Consider the following 703-nt stretch of genomic DNA (forward strand, 5'->3'; position numbering starts at 1 on the left):
AAAATATATTGACACACCCATGTTGTGGGCAGCATTATTCCTGATAGTCAATACTGGGCTTCCTAATCCTTCTTCATATGTATCTGGCAGCACATCAGGACTGAGAGACAACAGGGTTTTTTTTTGTAGAGATGCTGCAGAAATATTCAAAAAATTAAAAATATCTGAAACAAAAATATAATCTGATTTCATAGTCCATTAAAAAAATCAATGTCTGGTTTTCAACAAAAATCATGAAGTATATAAAGAAACATGAAACTATAACCCATTAAATGTAACAAAATGAACTTACAAAAACAATTTCTGAGAAAACACAGACACTGGAATTACTACACAAAAGATTCTAAAATAACTGTCTTTAATGTGTCTAAATAATGAAAGGAATAAATTGACAAAGATAAGAAAACCATGAATGAACAACATGATATTAATCAAGAAAAAGAAATTAAAGAGGGAACCAAAAGGAAATTCTGGAGCTGAAAAATGCAATAATGGAAGTGGAAAATTTACTGGACGGTTTCAAAAGCAGATATAAGCAGATAGAAGAAAGAATTGGCAAACATGAAGACAGAGTCATTGAAATTACTGAGTCAGATAAAATAAAAAAAAAAAAGAAGAAAATAGAGCCTAAGAAGGTGTAGGGTATTTTCACATAAACCAAGATATGCACTGTGGGAGTCCGAGAATGAGAAGGAGTAAGAAA

This window comes from Mandrillus leucophaeus, unplaced genomic scaffold (genome assembly GCF_000951045.1).
Source record: "Mandrillus leucophaeus isolate KB7577 unplaced genomic scaffold, Mleu.le_1.0 Scaffold813, whole genome shotgun sequence".
NCBI lineage: Eukaryota > Metazoa > Chordata > Mammalia > Primates > Cercopithecidae > Mandrillus > Mandrillus leucophaeus.